The following is a 21,539-nucleotide window of genomic DNA, read 5'->3' on the forward strand; positions in this document are numbered from 1 at the left end:
ACCACAGAAACCCCATCAGCTTTGTATTCTTCTGCCATTTGGTACCTAATTAAATACCTGTTTTGCATTTGATACTTTATACCTCATCTCTGGTACTTTCAATAATCTGACAAAGATTATTTACAAATGAGAAAAAGGAGGCTTAGAGAATTTAAGTGGTAATTCACCCCCAGGTAAACTGTAAACTTTGATATTTTTGGTTCCAAAGTTTGTGATTCTTCCTTTCTTACCGCATGCCACATTCTGGAACCTGCTGTTGTCAGCACTTGGTTCTAGCAAGGTTAGGGCTCTGCAGTGTTTGCTCTAAGGAATATTGTGAGAGATGGGAACGTTAGCAGGAAAAGGGCAGACCTCCCAGAAAAGAAACAGGCAATTAAAGATCAAGTGCACTCAGGTGTAACCCACTTCTGTGCCAGGTATGGGAATCAGGCTGGACTGATTTGGGGTTGGTGAGGAAGATTCAGAACTCCAGATGGCATGAGCATCAGACATAGTGGGAACAGTGGGACTGGGTTTCAGTGCAGGGGATAGCAGCGTGAATCAGACAAGTAATCCTATCCTAATTATTGGAGTGTAGGATGGGGTTCCCATTTGCTGGGTCCTAGTGCCTCAGAAGGTACCGAAGAGAGAGAGGAAAGAGGCAGGTGGTAGCTTGCCCTCCCCTTGGAGAATTCATCTTGAAGAATAAGAGCACACGGAACTTCCATTTCTAGCAATGTGCCAGATACAGGGGACCCTGATGGGTCTCACTGAAAACAATAAATACATTATAGACAACACCTTATTAAAGGTTCTAATAAGGGAATAAGAAGCTATGAACCAAGTGAAAGTAGAAACCCAGGGGCAGGGTATTTTACCAGGAGGGTATTTGCTAAACCAGATGAAAAGGAGCTATGGCTTTCAGAGCCTTGTGTGGTATTGCTGAGTTAAAACCAAGTCCAGAGCCTGCTTGAAGTGCAGAGTCTAAAGAGAAGCTTGCCAACAAAAAGTTGGGGCTCTGGGGCTTCCCTGGTGGCGCAGGGGTTGAGAGTCCGCCGGCAGATGCAAGGGACACGGGTTTGTGCCCCGGTCCGGGAGGATCCCACATGCTGCAGAGCGGCTGGGTCCGTGAGCCATGGCCACTGAGCCTGTGCGTCTGGAGCCTGTGCTCCGCAACGGGAGAGGCCACAACAGTGAGAGGCCCGCGTACCGCAAACAAAACAAAACAAAACAAAAAAACAGTTGGGGCTCTAAAGGATTGCATCCTCAGTATAAACGTGAGCTATAAATAAGCCCAAACCTCTGACCCAGGAGACTGAAAGGAAACTGCCTGTCTTGATTCTTGGCACCAATACGGAGGGAAGTTTATGCCACAGGATGGTTCTTACATGAATTTGCAACCTGAATTTACATTACTTGGGTGAGTCAAAAAATATCCAAGCCAAGGATTTTAATTAAAGTGGTCCCTTAATCAGATGAAAATAAAGTTTTCTCTGGATGAAACAATTTCAAAGGCCTTGAAGCATTTCTACAGGTACGGTTCCAAGATATATAAACCCAGTAAAAAAAAAAAAAAAAAAAAGCCACAAACCCAACAAACCAAGAGGAAATTAAGCGCTGTAAGAAAAGGCCAGAAGAAAACAATAGAAGAAATAGACCTACATTGAATGTAGATATTCGAATCATCAAATACAGTATATTAATGAGAATATTTAATTTTTAGAGAAATAGAGGATTCACAATATTTGAAAAGAGCAAGACTGTTATAAATGATGAAATGGGTTTAAAATAGAAAAAATAAAACTTCTAAGAATAAAAAATAAAATAATTGAAATAAGAATTCCATAGATGGTTTTAAAAAGGTGATCATTTTGAAATGTATAGAAATACCAATCACTATGTTGTGTAACAGGAACTAACAGTGTTGTAGGACAATTATACTTTAAAAACAAACAAACTCGTAGAAAAAGATCAGATTTGTTACCAGAGGTGGTGGTGGGGGGAGGGGAAGTGGATGAAGGCAGTCGAAAGGTACACACTTCCAGGCATAAGATAAATAAGTACTGGGAAGTAATGTACAACATGATAAATATCATTAACACTGCTGTGTGTTATATGACAGTTGTTAAGCGAGTAAATCCTGAGTTCTCATAAGAAAAAAATATTTTTTCTATTTCTTTAATTTTTGTTCTATATGAGATGATGGATTTTCACTAATCACTTCATGATATATGTAAATCCAAATATTGTGCTATACACCTTAAACATATACAGTGCTTTATGTCAATTACATCTCAATAAAACTGGAAGAAAAAAAGCAGATTAGAAGCTGCTGAAGAGTGAACTGATAAACTGAAAGATATATCTGAAAAAAGTGTACATGTGAGAGTCTTTGATGGATAACATGTAAGAGAAGGTAAAAAAAATTGAATATAGAGCCAATAGTTTCAATATATACCAAACTGGAATTCCAGAAGAGGAAGAAAGCATTTGAAGATGTCAGGGCTCACAATTTCCCAACACTGATAAAAGATATCATAATGATTTCCCAGTAGGACAAATAAAAAGGAATACACATGTAGAGGCTTCCCTGGTGGCGCAGTGGTTGACAGTCCGCCTGCCGATGCAGGGGACACGGGTTCGTGCCCCGGTCTGGGAGGATCCCACATGCCGCGGAGCGGCTGGGCCCGTGAGCCATGGCCGCTGGGCCTGCGCGTCCGGAGCCTGTGCTCCGCAACGGGAGAGGCCACAACAGTGAGAGGCCCGCGTACCGCAAAAAAAAAAAAAAAAAAAAAAGGAATACACATGCAGATATATAAAAATGAAATCACAGAACATCAAAGATCTTACAGGTAGTCAGAGAAAAAAAATACTTTAAAAAAATGATAATTAGAACAACAGCTGGTTTTTCAACAGCAAAAATGAAAGCCATAGGTGAAATGAGATTGTCAATGTACTGAGTATTAGTTTTCTATTGCTGTCATAACAAATTACCACTAATTTAGCAGTTTAAAATAACACAATGTATCATCTCACGGTTCTGTGGTCCCTAGTCCAGGTTGACTCCTCCAGTCTCTCTGCTCTGAGTTTTATAAGGCTGAAAACACGCTGTCAGCAAGCTGGCCTCTTATTGGGAAGCCCTGGGAAGAATCCATTTCCAAGCTCATTGAGGTTGCTGATATAAGCTAGTTCCTTACCTGGAGGACTGAAGTTCGTGTTTCCTTGCTGGCCCCTCAGATCCTAGAGGCTCTCTCTGGTGTTTGTGGATGGGTCCCTGCATCTCAGAGTCAGCAGCAGAGTCTCAAATCCTCCTCATGCTTGGAATCTCTCTGTCTTCTCTTCCTCTTCTGCTGCATATCTCTGACTTCAGCCCAGTAAGTTCTCTGCTTTTAAAGGCTCATGTGGTTAGATTGGACTCACCTGGGTATCTCAGGCTACCAACCCCCACCCCCCTCCCTTTTCTAGGATGAATAAGCTTAATTGCATCTGCAAACTCCCTTTTGCTGTGTGATGTAACATAGTCACAGGTTCTAGGCATTAGGGTGTGGGTCTCCTTGGGGAGGGAGCACTATTCTTCCTACTGTGCACTGAGAGAAAATAGCTACCTGGAAATAATTTTTAAGAATAGAAGGAGATAAACAATATCTATGAGAATTTGTCATCAAACAGTCCTCACTAAAGGAAATTCTAAAGACTGTTTTAAGCACAATAAATGTGATTCTAGAAGGAAGGTCTGAGGGATGAAGGATGAACAGTAAAGAAAGTGGCAAATGTGTGGGTACATTTTAGTGAACATTTTATAAAGCAATAGTAAGGTTTTTTTGTGGATTAAGAAAACTAAAGTTAAATTAAAATATCTGTCAACAATAATGTATAAGTTGGGTGGAATGAGTGTATTATAAAATCTTTATATGTGTTCTTTGAATGCAAATAGACTTTCTGTAGTGTCTCTTTGTCACCAAATTTCTTTCTTGTTTTATCCATATAAGGTTTTGAAATCAAGGTCATGCTATATTCAATGAAAGTTATATAAATTTCTTTCTGGAATAATTTTTAAGGTAAGAATATTTTGACTAATCAGTAAAGCTAATCAGTAAGATCTTAGTGGGAAGATTTTTTTTTAAAGGACCAGTTCACTTTATTTAAGGATTATTGGACTATTCACCTTTTTTTTTAGAGTCAGTTTTTGGTACACTGTATTTTTGAAGGGTTTTATAATTCATATTTCTATATTTATTGGCATAAAAATTTCAGAATATATCCTTACTATCTTTTAAATTCTACCAAATTCAAATTATGTCCTATACTTCATTTCTAGTATTTTTGAGCTTTTATTTTTTATATCAATCAAGTTTGCCAGAAGTTTGTAAATTTTATTAGCACGTTCAAAGAACTAATTTTTGGTTTTGTGTATTCCCTTAATTTCATGTTTATTTTATATTTCATTGAAAACATCTTATTACTCCTTTAGTATGGTATTTGTAAGATATATGTTTTTCCTTTTTTCTTTAACTTTTAATCTATCTGTATTCCTATATTATATCAATACATTTTTTTCTTTCAGTCACCATAGTAAAATTTATCTAAAATTTAGAAGTGCAAAATATCTTTTGTCTAAATGAAATTTTCCAAGAGACTTGTGATTCTCTCAGTCTAGAATTGTGTGCAGGGACTCACAAACAAAGTCCATCAGGCCTGAGACCACAGACATGTACTTGTTCAAGTTCTAACATGATTTCCAGGAACAGGAGGTGTTTACCAGAATATAAGGGTAAGGTCTCAAAATTCTTCTTAGATATGGAGAAAAAGTGAGAATCCACCCAAGAGTTAATTTTATCCTTAGAGGCAGATGATTTGTATTTTTGGAGAAGTGAATAAAATAGGTTAAAATAAAGATCTTTCTAGAATGACACCAAGAGCAGAGCAATTTGTTGTGTAGGTTCAAAAGCTATTTGTCTATAAAAAGGTGGAGTCCAATTCATAGTCTCATGATGAATATAAGGTATGCCCCTTTGAGTCACAGGAAAGGAGAAATGTCACACATCTCTACATCATTAGTGAAGGGATGAATACTCCAATACCAACAGAAGAAGGGATAAAAGAGGTATCAGGACTACTGTTCTTTGATGGAACATAATTGGATGTTCTTCAAGGCCCACTCTGATACTTTAAAGGCTATATACAAGCATTTCTGGGCACATTTATACTATTAAGAATAGAAAAGAGAAGCCTCACACTTTTATCATATATAATATCACACTGAACTAAGGCCAAAACCAGCATCTTACCAACTGTTCATCAAAGAAGTATCATCGGTGCTCACATGAAAGTAAGATGTTTTATGAGGTAGTTTGGATATCTCCACAGGGCCAGCAGAAGATCCGCATAATGAGTCTAGATCATTTCTTGGAAATGTTTTCTTTTCCAATTAAGAGTAGAAGAGGGAGACGTCACTTTTTTTTTTTTATCAATGATATGGAATTTTGGAATACACTAGGATAAGTGCCATAAAAAGGAATATTGACCATTTCTCATTAATGAGACTACACCCAGATAAGACTAGATAGGACCTAGATAAGAGACAGATTGTTTTTCTAAGGCCTCATTGGAATAAACAAAAGCCTTTGTCCAGCATTTAATCTTGGGCACACATATTTTAGGATAACTTACAGAGTTGGATCACGTTCAGTGAAAGATACCACATTCATTCATAGGGAGTATGCTAAAGAAGAAAGGTGGATAACAGTCATCCAGGAAGCACTGAGATAGACAAAGGCAGCTGTGGATTCATATACTCCAGATGTTCCTTAGGAAGTAGTAGAGGCATCCCACATTCTCCAGATCAGTTCTTGACCCACATTTTAAGTTACAGGTTGAAGGAACATGTCACTATTGTGTTCATATTTGGTCAGAGATGGAATTCAATGGATGGATGACATAATGTGATCTCAAAGAGCCACTTTGCACATTATTCAAGACTTGAATGTCAGGGACACATCAGAACAGACACTTTTCCAGATGCCTTGGGAACTGCAGCGGACTTCATAGGAGTCTGTTAGAAATTTGCAGGTCATTTATTGGTTTCTTTTGTGGAATTCAAGGTTATTTTATTTATTTATTTATTTATTTATTTATTTATTTAAACCATCTTTATTGGAGTATAATTGCTTTACAATGGTGTGTTAGTTTATGCTTTATAACAAAGTGAATCAGTTATACATATACATATGTCCCCATATCTCTTCCTTCTTGCATATCCCTCCCTCCCACCCTCCCTATCCCACCCCTCTAGGTGGTCACAAAGCACTGAGCTGATCTCCCTGTGCTATGCAGCTGCTTCCCACTAGCTATCTATTTTATGTTTGGTAGTGTATATATGTCCATGCCACTCTCTCACTTTGTCCCAGCTTACCCTTCCCCCTCCCCGTATCCTCAAGTTCATTCTCTAGTAAGTCTGCATCTTTATTCCCATCTTGGTCCAAGGTTCTTCATGACCTTTTTTTTTTTTTTTAGATTCTATATATATGTGTTAGCATACAGTATTTATTTTTCTCTTTCTGACTTACTTCACTCTGTATGACAGTCTCTAGGTCCCTCCACCTCACTACAAATAACTCAGTTTCATGCCTTTTTATGGCTGAGTAATATTCCATTGTATATATGTGCCACATCTTCTTTATCCATTCATCTGTTTTTTGTTTTTTTATTATGAATTTATTTTATATTTCTATCCTTGCAAAGGTAATACTCAGTTCATTAGAATATGAAAAATATACTTTCAAATTTCAGAATTACATGGATGAAGAAAGTCACCAAAGTGGCATCATATCATGTGTGTTATAGTTGTATTTACTATATTGACTATATTAACTATATTGTGTTAACAATATATTGTATAACTATATATTAAAAAGGCAAAATGCTGGAACTTATTTCAGAGAAAATAATTATGTTGGCAAACCCCAAACAGTACATTGTAGATGGGTCCTAGGAAAAGAAGATTTAATTCACAGTGGACAAGAGGGTTAGCTTCTGTTTTCAGCCATGTGCTATTTCAAGAATTAAACATCATGAATAATACAGGTTATAAGAGGAATAGTGTAAAGATACAAAAGCACATTTTGATTAGGAAAGAGAATTTAAGGTTTAAAGCCTTTTTTTTTTAAGGAATACTGCCTTATTACAATGAGATAAGAAAATTGTTTCCTTCTTTTCTTCCTTGCTTTCTTCTTCTTTTTTTTTTAACATCTTTATTGGAGTATAATTGCTTTACAATGGTGTGTTAGTTTCTGCTTTACAACAAAGTGAATCAGGTATACATATACATATGTTCCCATATCTCTTCCCTCTTGCATCTCCCTCCCTCCCACCCTCCCTATCCCACCCCTCTAGGTGGTCACAAAGCACTGAGCTGATCTCCCTGTGCTATGCGGCTGCTTCCCACTAGCTATCTATTTTACGTTTGGTCGTGTATATATGTCCATGCCACTCTCTCACTTTGTCAAAGCTTCCCCTTCCCCTTCCCCATATCTTCAAGTCCATTCTCGAGCAGGTCTGCATCCTTATTCCCATCTTACCCCTAGGTTCTTCATGACCTTTTTTTTCTTAGATTCCATTATATGTGTTAGCATACGGTATTTGTCTTTCTCTTTCTGACTTACTTCACTCTGTATGACAGACTCTAGGTCCATCCACCTCACTACAAGTAACTCAATTTCGTTACTTTTTATGGCTGAGTAATATTCCATTGTATATATGTGCCACATCTTCTTTATCCAATCATCTGTTGATGGAAACTTAGGTTGCTTCCATGTCCTGGCTATTGTAAATAGAGCTGCAAAGAATATTTTGGTACATGACTCTTTTTGAATTATGGTTTTCTCAGGGTATATGCCCAGTAGTGGGATTGCTGGGTCATAAGGTAGTTCTATTTTTAGTTTTTTAAGGAACGTCCATACTGTTCTCTATAGTGGCTGTATCAATTTACACTCCCACCAACAGTGCCAGAGGGTTCCCTTTTCTCCACACCCTCTCCAGCATTTATTGTTTGTAGAGTTTTTGATGATGGCCATTCTGACCAGTGTGAGATGATATCTCATTGTAGTTTTGATTTGCATTTCTCTAATGATGAATGATGTTGAGCATTCTTTCATGTGTCTGTTGGCAATCTGTATATCTTCTTTGGAGAAATGTCTATTTAGGTCTTCTGCCCATTTTTGGATTGGGTTTTCTGTTTTTTTAATGTTGAGCTGCATGAGCTGCTTGTAAATTTTGGAGATTAATCTTTTGTCAATTGCTTCATTTGCAAATATTTTCTCCCATTCTGAGGGCTGTCTTTTCGTCTTGTTTATGGTTTCTTTTGCTGTGCAAAAGCTTTTAAGTTTCATTAGGTCCCATTTGTTTATTTTTGCTTTTATTTCCATTTCTCTAGGAGGTGGGTCAAAAAGGGTCTTGCTGTGATTTATGTCCTAGAGTGTTCTGCCTATGTTTTCCTCTAAGAGTTTGATGGTGTCTGGCCTTACATTTAGGTCTTTAATCCATTTTCAGTTTATTTTTGTGTATGGAGTTAGGGAGTGTTCTAATTTCATTCTTTTACATCTAGCTGTCCAGTTTTCCCAGCACAACTTTTTGAAGAGGCTGTCTTTTATCCACTGTATATTTTTGTCTCCTTCATCAAAGATAAGGTGACCGTGTGTGCGTGGGTTTATCTCTGGGCTTTCTATCCTATTCCATTGATCTATATTTCTGTTTTTGTGCCAGTACCATACTTTCCTGATTACTGTAGCTTTGTAGTATAGTCTGAAGTCAGGGAGCCTGATTCCTCCAGCTCTGTTTTTCTTTCACAAGGTTGCTTTGGCTATTCGGGGTCTTTTGTGTTTCCATAAAAATTGTGAAATTGTTTGTCCTAGTTCTGTGAAAAATGCCAGTGGTAATTTGATAGGGATTGCATTAAATCTGTAGATTGCTTTGGGTAGTAGAGTCTCTTTCACAATGTTGAGTCTTCCAATCCAAGAACATGGTATATCTCTCCATCTATTTGTATCATCTTTAATTTCTTTCATCAGTGTCTTACAATTTTCTGCATACAGGTCTTTTGTCTCCTTAGGTAGGTTTATTCCTAGATATTTTATTCTTTTTGTTGCAATGGTAAATGGGAGTGTTTCTTAATTTCACTTTCAGATTTTTCATCATTAGTGTATAGAAATGCAAGAGATTTCTGTGCATTAATTTTGTATCCTGCTACTTTACCAAATTCATTGATTAGCTCTAGTAGTTTTCTGGTAGCATCTTTAGGAATCTCTATGCATAGTATCATGTCATCTGCAAACAGTGACAGCTTTACTTCTTGTTTTGCAATTTGGATTCCTTTTATTTCTTTTTCTTCTCTGATTGCTGTGGCTAAAAACTTCCAAAACTATGTTGAATAATAGTGGTGAGAGTGGGCAACCTTGTCTTGTTCCTGATCTTAGTGGAAATGCTTTCAGTTTTTCACCATTGAGGATGATGTTGGCTGTGGGTTTGTCATATATGGCCTTTATTATGTTGAGGAAATTTCCCTCTATGCCTACTTTCTGCAGGGTTTTTATCATAAATGGGTGTTGAATTTTGTTGAAAGCTTTCTCTGCATCTATTGAGATGATCATATGGTTTTTCTCCTTCAATTTGTTAATATGGTGTATCATGTTGATTGATTTGCATATATTGAAGAATCCTTGCATTCCTGGGATAAACCCCACTTGATCATAGTATATGATCCTTTTAATGTGCTGTTGGATTCTGTTTTCTAGTACTTTGTTGAGGATTTTTGCATCTATGTTCATCAGTTATATTGGCCTGTAGTTTTCTTTCTTTGTGACATCTTTGTCTGCTTTTGGTATCAGGGTGATGGTGGCCTCGTAAAATGAGTTTGGGAGTGTTCCTCCCTCTGTTATATTTTGGAAGAGTTTGAGAAGGATAGGTGTTAACTTTTCTCTAAATGTTTGATAGAGTTCGCCTGTGAAGCCATCTGGTCCTGAGCTTTTGTTTGTTGGAAGAGTTTTAATCACAGTTTCAATTTCAGTGCTTGTGATGGGTCTGTTTATATGTTCTATTTCTTCCTGGTTCAGTCTCAGAAGTTGTGCATTTCTAAGAATTTGTCCATTTCTTCCAGGATGTCCATTTTATTGGTATACAGTTGCTTGTAGTAATCTCTCATGATCTTTTGTATTTCTGCAGTGTCAGTTGTTATTTCTCCTTTTTTATTTCTAATTCTATTGATTTCAGACTTCTCCCTTTTTTTCTTGATAAGTCTAGTTAATAGTTTATCAATTTTGTTTATCTTCTCAAAGAATCAGCTTTTAGTTTTATTGATCTTTACTATCATTTCCTTCACTTCTTTTTCATTTATTTCTGATCTGATCTTTATGATTTCTTTCCTTCTGCTAACTTTGGGGTTTTTTTGTTCTTCTTTCTCTAATTGCTTTAGGTGTAAGGTTAGGTTGTTTATTTGAGATGTTTCTTGTTTCTTAAGGTAGAATTGTATTGCTATAAACTTCCCTCTTAGAACTGCTTTTGCTGCATCCCATAGGTTTTGGGGTATTGTGTTTTCATTGTCATTTGTTTCTAGGTATTTTTTGATTTCCTCTTTGATTTCTTCAGTGATCTCTCGGTTATTAAGTAGTGTGTTGTTTAGCCTCCATGTGTTTGCATTTCTTACACAGTTTTTCCTATAATTGATATCTAATCTCATAGCTTTGTGGTCAGAAAAGACACGTGATATTATTTCAATTTTCTTAAATTTACCAAGGCTTGATTTGTGACCCACGATATGATCTGTACTGGAGTATGTTCCACGAGCACTTGAGAAGAATGTGTACTCTGTTGTTTTTGGATGGAATGTCCTATAAATATCAAGAAAGTCCATCTTGTTTAATGTGTTATTTAAAGCTTTTGTTTCCTTATTTATTTTCCTTTGGGATGATCTGTCCTTTGGTGAAAGTGGGGTGTTAAAGTCCCCTACTATGATTGTGTTACTGTCAATTTCCCATTTTATGGCTGTTAGTATTTGCCTTATATATTGAGGTGCTCCTGTGTTGGGTGCATAAATATTTCCAATTGTTATATCTTCTTCTTGGATTGATCCCTTGATCATTATGCAGTGTTCTTCTTTGTCTCTTGGAATAGTCTTTGTTTTAAAGTCTACTTTATCTGATATGAGAATTGCTACTCCAGCTTGTGATTTCCATTTGCATGGAATATCTTTTTCCATCCCCTCACTTTCAGTCTGTATGTGTCCCTAGGCCTGAAGTGGGTCTCTTGTAGACAACATATATATGGGTCTTGTTTTTGTATCCATTCAGCCAATCTATGTCTTTTGGTTGGAGCATTTAAACCATTTACATTGAAGGCAATTATTGATATGTATGTTCCTATTACCATTTTCTTAATTGTTTTGGGTTTATTCTTGTAGTCTTTTCCTTCTCTTGTGTTTCCTGCCTAGGGAAGTTCCTTTAGCATTTGCTGTAAAGCTGGTTTGGTGGTGCTGAATTCTCTTAGCTTTTGCTGGTCTGTAAAGGTTTTTATTTCTCTGTCAAATCTGAATGAGATCCTTGCCAGGTAGAGTAATCTTGGTTGTAGGTTTTTCTCCTTCATCACTTTAAATGTGTCCTGCCAGTCCCTTCTGGCTTGCAGAGTTTCTGCTGAAAGATCAGCTGTTAACCATATGGGGATTCCCTTATGTGTTATTTGTTGTTTTTCCCTTGCTTCTTTTAATATTTGTTCTTTGTATTTAAGTTTCGATAGTTTGATTAATATGTGTCTTGGCATGTTTCTCCTTGGATTTATCCTGTATGGGATTCTCTGTGCTTTCTGGACTTGATTAACTATTTCCTTTCCCATATTAGGGAAGTTTTCAACTATAATCTCTTCAAATATTTTCTCAGTCCCTTTCTTTTTCTCTTCTTCTTCTGGGACCCTTATAATTTGAATGTTGGTGCATTTAATGTTGTCCCAGAGGTCTCTGAGACTGTCCTCAATTCTTTTCATTCTTTTTTCTTTATTCTGCTCTGCAGTAGTTATTTCCACTCTTTTATCTTCTAGGTCATTTATCCGTTCTTCTGTCTCAGTTATTCTACTATTGATCCCTTCTAGAGAATTTTTAATTTCATTTATTGTGTTGCTCATCACTGTCTGTTTGCTCTTTAGTTCTTCTAGGTCCTTGTTAAACATTTCTTGTATTTTCTCTATTCTGTTTCCAAGATTTTGGATCAGCTTTACTATCATTATTCTGAATTCCTTCTCAGGTAGACTGCCTATTTCCCCTTCATTTGTTAGGTCAGGTGGGTTTTTGCCTTGCTCCTTCATCTGCTGTGTGTTTCTCTGTCTTCTCATTTTGCTTAACTTACTGTGTCTGGGGTCTCCTTTTTGCAGCCTGCAGGTTCGTAGTTCCCATTGTTTTTGGTGTCTTTCCCCAGTGGCTAAGTTTGGTTCCGTGGGTTCTGTATGCTTCCTGGTGGAGGGGACTAGTGCCTGTGTTCTGGTGGATGAGGCTGGATCTTGTCTTTCTGTTGGGCAGGTCCACGTCTGGTGGTGTGTTTTAGGGTGTGTGTGGCCTTATTATGATTTTACACAGCCTCTCTGCTAATGGATGGGGCTGTGTTCCTGTCTTGCTAGATGTTTGGCATAGGGTGTCCAGCACTGGAGCTTGCTGGTCGTTGAGTGGAGCTGGGTCTTGGCATTGAGAAGGAGATCTCTGGGAGATTTTCGCCTTTTGATATTACACGGAGCTGGGAGGTCTCTTGTGGACCAGTGTCCTGAACTTGGCTCTCCCACCTCAGAGGCACAGCTCTGATGCCTGGCTGCAGCACCAAAATCCTGTCCTCCACAAGCTCAGAATAAAAGGGGGGAAAATAGAGAGAAAGAAAGAAGAAGATAAAATAAAATAAAGTTATTAAAATAATTATTATGAGAAAAATTTTTAAATAATAAAAACAAACAAAAAACGGACAGACAGAGCCCTAGGACAAATGGTAAAAGCAAAGCTATAGAGACAAAATCACACACAGAAGTATACACATACACACTCACAAAAAGAGAAAAAGGGAAAAAATATATATATCGTTGCCCCCAAAGTCCACCTCCTCAATTTGGGATGATTCATTGTCTATTCAGGTATTCCACAGATGCAGGGTACATCAAGTTGGTTGTGGAGATTTAATCCGTTGCTCCTGAGGCTGCTGGGAGAGATTTCCCTTTCTCTTCTTTATTTGCACAGCTCCCAGGGTTCAGCTTTGGATTTGGACCCGCCTCTGCGTGTAGGTTGCCTGAAGGCGTCTGTTCTTCGCTCAGACAGGACGGTGTTAAAGGAGCCGCTGATTGGTGGAGGGGGAAGGGAGGGGTACGGATGCGGGGCGAGCCTGTGGCGGCAGAGGCCGGTGTGACGTTGCACCAGCCTGAGGCGCGCTGTGCGTTCTCCCGGGGAAGTTGTCCCTGGATCCCGGGACCCTGGCAGTGGCGGGCTGCACAGGCTCCCAGGAGGGGAGGTGTGGATAGTGACCTGTGCTTGCACACAGGCTTCTTGGTGGCGGCAGCAGCAGCCTTAGCGTCTCATGCTCGTCTCTGGGGTCCGCGCTGAAAGCCGTGGCTCATGCCGATCTCTGGATCTCGTTTAGGCAGTGCTCTGAATGCCCTCTCCTCGTGCACCCTGAAACAATGGTCTCTTGCCTCTTAGGCAGGTCCAGACCTTTTCCCGGACTCCCTCCAGGCTAGCTGTGGTGCACTAGCCCCCTTCAGGCTGTGTTCACGCCGCCGACCCCTGTCCTCTCCCTGGGATCCCAGCGAAGCCCGAGCCTCAGCTCCCAGCCCCGCCCGCCCCGGCGCGTGAGCAGACAAGCCTCTCAGGCTGGTGAGTGCTGGTTGGCAGTGATCCTCTGTGCGGGAATCTCTCTGCTTTGCCCTCCGCACCCCTGTTGCTGTGCTCTCCTCTGCGGCTCCGAAGCTCCCCCCCTCCGCCACCCGCAGTCTCCACCTGCAAAGGGGCTTCTAGTGTGTGGAAACCTTTCCTCCTTCACAGCTCCCTCCCACTGGTGCAGGTCCCGTCCCTATTCTTTTGTCACTGTTTTTTCTTTTTTCTTTTGCCCTACCCAGGTACGTGGGGAGTTTTTTACCTTTTGGGAGGTCTGAGGTCTTCTGCCAGCGTTCAGTAGGTGTTCTGTAGGAGTTGTTCCACATGTAGATGTATTTCTGATGTAGTTTTGGGGAGGAAGGTGATCTCCACTTCTTACTCTTCCGCCATCTTGAAGCTCTCCCCTATTGTTACATATATTTAATAAACAGAGACTTCCTGGTGATGTCCCTCATCTGTGAGGAATGAAACACCAAGTTTTACAGGGAATGAGTTAAGAAGGACAAGTAGAACTTCTCTTAAATGGGTGGAACCAGGGGCTAGGAAAAAGGCCAATATTTCCCCCATATACCTGGGTTGCTATTGCAGACTCTATAAAATCCCATGTTTGATTACGGGTTATCTCAATATGCACATCCTGTTGGTATGAATGCACTTTTACAGTTGTATCCGAGATTAGTGAGCAATGGGATGCTCCAGCACACACAGTGAATGGCCAGTCTGAATACTGTTCATCATGGAGAGGAAGAGTCTCAGAAGAGAGGTATGTTTTTCTCCATATATTCTAGAAGTCCCATTTGTAACATCCGATCTGCTCTTCCAACTACTTCATATAATTTTTCAAGTAAGGTTAGAATAGAAAGATTTCATGATTGACTAGTTACCTGATTGTTCAGACTCTATCTATGTGATATTTCAGTCACTCTGTCACAGCATTTTTAGAACAGTCCTATAACCTCAGCCTAACTCTTCTGAACAGTGGTCATGGAAGGCAAAATGTATATGATTTTACAGACAGCATATACACTGTTGCAGTTTTTCTTATAGCTTTAGTTTCTTGGGGAAAAAATGATGTTTGAAATTAAAAATTATTCTAAATACCTACGTTACTAAATTCAAAATGATACAGAAAAATGTAACATCTGTTATTCATCGAGAACTACAGGGTAATCTGCAGTTTTTACATTTCTGCATTCATTTGAATCTGAATTCCTTGTGATAAAATATCCTAATTAACTAGTAGTCACTGCTTGTGAAACAATGATACTCTACTCAGTATGTCAACAATTTTGCCTTCAAAGGTATAGATATTTCATTAGCAGTTATTATTCTATCAGTACTGTAATACTTTTTCCCTTCCAGGTGCTCATTCAGAATACTCAGTTATTCTTTTGGAATGGGTACTTTGATTAAATCTTTGCCTATTACATATTAAAGTAACCTATTAAATATTCAATTAGCCACAATTATAAGACTTCATGGGTTTTTCTACATGTTCTGAGCCTTCATTTGAGGCACTGATGCCTATTTTTCTAATCTGTAATCAAATGGCCAAGGTCTCTTGACTATCTTTAGGCACTTACAGTGTAATGTTTTCACCTTCTCCATTCTATGGAGGCCTTTTTTTCTTCCTCAGCTGTGATATAGTCCTTCTTTTCTCCACCCATAGCCAATTGGAATTCTTGGTGTCTTTTGGATTTTGTTTCTTTTTCTTCAAAGTCTTTCATGGAAACTTCTTTAATAGTAGTTGGTGAATGAAGACCCTACTGTGAAAAGAAGATGGTTTGCAATAGTTAAAATAGGTCGTCTTTTGAACAGCATCCCACATGACATCTTCTTGTCTGTTTCTTTTGTTTAAGTCTTCATTGTTTAGACATGTCATTATAATCAACTTTATCACAATACTAAAACAAGAGATTGCAACAAAAGAGATAAAGAATATCACAAACCCAAACTGCACATGAAAACTCAAATTCATTTTGCCTGGAACCACGTCATTTTAATATGTCTTTTTCCCCCTTCATTTTGGTCACAAGCATGGTTGCTAATAAAAGGCTTTTGTTTTAAAAAGAAAAATGGACATGGTCATCAGTTTGAGGCCTCACCAGTAGTTCTGCTCCTTTAAAAACTCCAAACAGATCCAGAGACCAACAAGGAGACAGCATGCATGTTAATGATACTAATGACAATAAGTCGATCAGTGTGGATATGGCACGAGCTGAGCCCAGTCACATCATGCTGCTGTGTACAGCATGGTCTTACAAGACCCATCAATCTGAGAACTGAGATTTACAGGGTCTGCAAAGCACAGCCACAGTTCTCCCCTGCATTCAGAGAGTCCTCAAAATGAACCCCCAAAAGTCTTCATTGTTTAGCTCCACGGGAGTCAAAGTTTTGCCCATATAGCTAAGATTGGTGGTTTTCCAGAAATAAGAAAGCAACTTGTCTACATTGATGATCAGGTTAGCTTTTAAGCTGACCCCAGACTTCATTCCATGGCAAGTTTCCATCCATGACAGTTCACTTTTCACCAAGGAAGCTTTTCATTATATGTGCCTCCTGTAGGCATTATAGGTTCCCTATCCTTTCTCTCTCCACAGCTCTTCCTAGTAGAATTAGATGGGTCAAGCCATGGCCACTGGATTGCACAATTCCCAGGGTGTACTGTTCATATTGTAGCAGAGTTAAATGGTGCCCTGGGGGATTATCCAACACTGCATCCTTGGGCCAGGTTCTCCTCAAATTCCCCAGGGCCAAATTGTTGACTATCTGTATGTATGAAATTTTGCAAATCACCATGGTTCTTTGGTATAGTTAATCAAACTGAGTCTTCTTCAAGAGGGATGATCTTTTGGATTTTCATAATGCTAACTTCTTCATTATGCTGAAATTATTCACTAAATATTTGTATATAAATGCACTTCATGAGATGAAAATCTTTATATCAGGTGGCCTGGATGCTTTACTCTGTCCAAGAGGGTATTTTCCTGTGCTCCTGCAGCCGCCTTCATCTCAGATGGTGACAAGTCATCCTTTCAGGTGCTCTGGCTGAAAGACTTCTTTGATGGGTACCTGATCCTGCCTTTCTCTCAGAACTCATATTGAGTTCAATAGCACATCAGCTTATCTCCAACTTCCATTTAAACATCTGTATTACTTCTTTTGGACATGTTTTTTCTTTACTACATCCCATGAGAAAACTTTATAAATTGTATCTAAAATTGAGAGTTGAGCTGGAACTAACATTTAAAGAAAAAGAAAGGACAATGGTACTGAAACTATTCCAGTCCAGGGACAAACATGGAAGGCTTGCAATTTATTTCAAGAAATTAGTGTAGCATTAATGCAAATTCTGTCCTGGAAGCCTTGAACCCACAGCCTGAGGGTAGATATCCCATGTGGTGGGGTCATACCTCAGGTCCAAAGGGAGTTGTGTGGAGATCTGTTCTACTGTTGGAGGTACCTCCTGGTCAGAGATGACTGTTTTCTTTTTTGTTTTTTAAATCAGTCTGACAATATTTGTCTTTTTTTTAAATTTTATTTTATTTACTTTTTTATACACCAGGTTCTTATTAGTCATCCATTTTATACACATCAGTGTATACATGTCAATCCCAATCGCCCAATTCAGCAGAACACCATCCCCACCCCACCCCGCGACTTTCCCCCTTGGTGTCCATACATTTGTTCTCTACATCTATGTCTCAAATTCTGCCCTGCAAACCGGTTCATCTGTACCATTTTTCTAGGTTCCACATACATGCATTAATATACGATATTTGTTTTTCTCTTTCTCACCTACTTCACTCTGTATGACAGTCTCTAGATCCATCCACGTCTCAATAACTGACTCAATTTCATTCCTTTTTATGGCTGAGTAATATTCCATTCTATATATGTACCACAACTTCCTTATCCATTCATCTGTCAATGGGCATTTAGGTTGCTTCCATGACCTGGCTATTGTAAATAGTGCTGCAATGAACATTGGGGTGCATGTGTCTTTTGGAATTATGGTTTTCTCTGAGTATATGCCCAGTAGTGGGATTGCTGGATCATATGGTAATTCTATTTTTAGTTTTTTAAGGAACCTTCATACTGTTCTCCATAGTGGCTGTATCAGTTTACATTCCCACCAACAGTGCAAGAGGGTTCCCTTTTCTCCACACCCTCTCCAGCATTTGTTGCTTTTAGATTTTCTGATGATACCCATTCTAACTAGTGTGAGGTGATACCTCATTGTAGTTTTGATTTGCATTCTCTAATATTAGTGATGTTGAGCAGCTTTTCATGTGCTCCTTGGCATTCTGTATGTCTTCTTCGGAGAAATGTCTATTTAGGTCTTCTGCCCATTTTTGGATTGGGTTGTTTATTTCTTTAATATTGAACTGTATGAGCTGTTTATATACTTTGGAGATTAATCGTTTGTTGATTCATTTTCAAATATTTTCTCCCATTCTGAGGCTGTCTTTTCGTCTTGTTTATGGTTTGCTTTGCTGTGCAAAAGCTTTTAAGTTTCATTAGGTCCCATTTGTTTATTTTTGTTTTTATTTCCATTACTCTAGGAGGTGGATCAAAAAAGATCTTGCTGTGATTTATGTCAAAGAGTGTTCTTCCTACGTTTTCCTCTAAGAGTTTTATAGTGTCCAGTCTTACATTTAGGTCTCTAATCCACTTTGAGTTTATTTTTGTTTATGGTGTTAGGGAGTGTTCTAATTTCATTCTTTTACATGTAGCTGTCCAGTTTTCCCAGCACCACTTATTGAAGAGACTGCCTTTTCTCCATTGTATATCCTTGCCTCCTTTGTCATAGATTAGTTGACCATAGGTGTGTGGGTTTCTCTCTGGGCTTTCCATCCTGTTCCATTGATCTATGTTTCTGTTTTTGTGCCAGTACCATATTGTCTTGATTACTGTAGCTTTGTAGTATAGTCTGAAGTCATGGAGGCTGATTCCTCCAGCTCCATTTTTTTCCCTCAAGACTGCTTTGGCTATTGGGGGTCTTTTGTGACTCCATACAAATTTTAAGATATTTTGTTCTAGTTCAGTAAAAAATGCCATTGGTAATTTGATCGGGATTGTATTGAATCTGTAGATTGCTTTGGGTAGTATAGTCATTTTCACAATATTGATTCTTCCAGTCCAAGAACATGGTATATCTCTCCATCTGTTGGTATCATCTTTAATTTCTTTCATCAGTGTCTTATAGTTTTCTGCATACAGGTCTTTTGTCTCCCTAGGTAGGTTTCTTCCTAGGTATTTTATTCTTTTTGTTGCAATGGTAAATGGGAGTGTTTCCTTAATTTCTCTTTCAGATTTTTCATCATTAGTGTATAGGAATGCAAGAGATTTCTGTGCATTAATTTTGTATTCTGCAACTTTACCAAATTCATTGATTAGCTCTAGTAGTTTTCTGGTGGCATTTTTAGGATTCTCTATGTATAGTATCATGTCATCTGCAAACAGTGACAGTTTTACTTCTTCTTTTCCAATTTGTATTCCTTTTATTTCTTTTTCTTCTCTGATTGCCGTGGCTAGGACTTCCAAAACTATGTTGAATAATAGTGGTGAGAGTGGGCAACCTTGTCTTGTTCCTGATCTTAGAGGAAATGCTTTCAGTTTTTCACCATTGAGAATGATGTTTGCTGTGGTTTTGTCATATATGCCCTTTATTATGTTGAGGTAGGTTCCTTGTATGCCCACTTTCTGGAGAGTTTTTATCATAAATGGATGTTGAATTTTGTCAAAAGCTTTTTCTGCATCTATCAAGATGATCATATGGTTTTTATTCTTCAATTTGTTAATATGGTGTATCACATTGATTTGCGTATACTGAAGAATCCTTGCATCCCTGGGATAAATCCCACTTCATCATGGTGTTCATACACGATATGAACATCATATGTTCATACATCGTACAACCTTTTAATGTGTTGTTGGATTCTGTTTGCTAGTATTTTGTTGAGGATTTTTGCATCTATATTCATCAGTGATATTGGTCTGTAATTTTCTTTTTTTGTAGTATCTTTGTCTGGTTTTGGTATCAGGGTGATGATGGCCTCATAGAATGAGTTTGGGAGTGTTCCTTCCTCTGCAATTTTTGGGAAGAGTTTGAGAAAGATGGGTGTTAGCTCTTCTCTAAATGTTTGATGGAATTCACCTGTGAAGCCATCTGGTCCTGAACTTTTGTTTGTTGGAAGATTTTTAATCACAGTTTCAATATCATTACTTGGGATTGGTCTGTTCATATTTTCTATTTCTTCCTGGTTCAGTCTGGAAGGTTATACCTTTCTAAGAATTTGTCCATTTCTTCCAGGTTGTCCATTTTCTTGGCATAGAGTTGCTTGTAGTAGTCTCTTAGGATGTTTTGTATTTCTGTGGTGTCTGTGGTAACTTCTCCTTTTTCATTTCTAATTTTATTGATTTGCATCCTCTCTCTCTTTTTCTTGATGAGTCTGGCTAATGGTTTATCAATTTTGTTTATCTTCTCAAAGAACCAGCCTTTAATTTTATTGATCTTTGCTATTGTTTTCTTTGTTTCTCTTTCATTTATTTCTGTTTTGATCTTTATGATTTCTTTCCTTCTGCTAACTTTGGGTTTTGTTTGTTCTTCTTTCTCTAGTTCCTTTAGGTGTAGGGTTAGATTGTTTATTTGAGATTTTTCTTGTTTCTTGAGGTAGGCTTCTATAGCTGTAAACTTCCCTCTTCAACTGCTTTTGCTGCATCCCATAGGTATTGGATCATTGTGTTTTCATTGTCATTTGTCTCTAGGTATTTTTTGATTTCCTCTTTGATTTCTTCAGTGATCTCTTGGTTATTTAGTAACGTATTGTTCAGCCTCCATGTGTTTGTGTTTTTTACGTTTTTTCCCTGTAATTCATTTCTAATCTCATAGTGTCGTGGTCAGAAAAGATGCTTGATATGAGTTCAATTTTCTTAACTTTACTGAGGCTTGATTTGTGACCCAGGATGTGATCTATCCTGGAGAATGTTCTGTGCGCACTTGAGAAGAAAGTGTAATCTGCTGTTTTTGAATGGAATGTCCTATAAATATCAATTAAAACTATCTGGTTGATTGTGTCAATTAAATCTTCTGTTTCCTTATTTATTTTCATTTTGGATGATCTGTCCATTGGTGTAATTGAGGTGTTAAAGTCCCCCACTATTATTGTGTTACTGTTGCTTTCCTCTTTAGAGCTGTTAGCAGTTGCCTTATGTATTGAGGTGCTCCTATGTTGGGTGCATATATATTTATAATTGTTATATCCTCTTCTTGGATTGATCCCTTGATCATTATGTAGTGTCCTTCCTTGTCTCTTGTAACTTTCTTTATTTTAAAGTCTATTTTATCTGAGTATTGCTGCTCCAGCTTTCTATTGATTTCCATTTGCATGGAATATCTTTTTCCATCCCCTCACTTTCAGTCTGTATGCGTCCCTAGGTCTGAAGTTGGTCTCTTGTAGACAACATATATATGGGTCTTGTTTTTGTATCCATTCAGTCAATCTATGTCTTTTGGTTGGAGCATTTAAACCATTTACATTTAAGGCAATTATTGATATGTATGTTCCTATTACCATTTTCTTAATTGTTTTGGGTTTATTCTTGTAGTTTTTCCTTCTCTTGTGTTTCATGCCTAGGGAAGTTCCTTTAGCATTTGTTGTAAAGCTGGTTTGGT

This window comes from Grampus griseus, assembly GCF_964374135.1.
Source record: "Grampus griseus genome assembly, chromosome: 8".
NCBI lineage: Eukaryota > Metazoa > Chordata > Mammalia > Artiodactyla > Delphinidae > Grampus > Grampus griseus.